The sequence below is a fragment of the Egretta garzetta genome, unplaced genomic scaffold (genome assembly GCF_000687185.1).
Source record: "Egretta garzetta isolate BGI_Z169 unplaced genomic scaffold, ASM68718v1 scaffold635, whole genome shotgun sequence".
Classification (NCBI taxonomy): domain Eukaryota; kingdom Metazoa; phylum Chordata; class Aves; order Pelecaniformes; family Ardeidae; genus Egretta; species Egretta garzetta.
In genome coordinates this window covers 789306-789533 of record NW_009259710.1, presented here as the reverse complement: position 1 = coordinate 789533, position 228 = coordinate 789306, and positions in this window count along the sequence as shown.

Here is a 228-nt window from a genome sequence, read left to right as displayed (position 1 = left end):
CGCTGCCCCGGGCCCCGGAGCCGCCCCACGCGCAGAGCCCCGGACGCGAGGATGGCCCCTGCGATGTCAGACCCGGCTTTCTTCCTCTTCCACCGCCCGGTGAAGGCCTGGAATGAACTTCAGAAGGTGCTTTCGGACACTGGATCTCCTGCTTTTCCGCGGGAGGGTCCCAAAGCTGCTGCTGCAGCTGCTCCCCTCCCAGAGCGGGGACATGGACCCGCTGCTGGC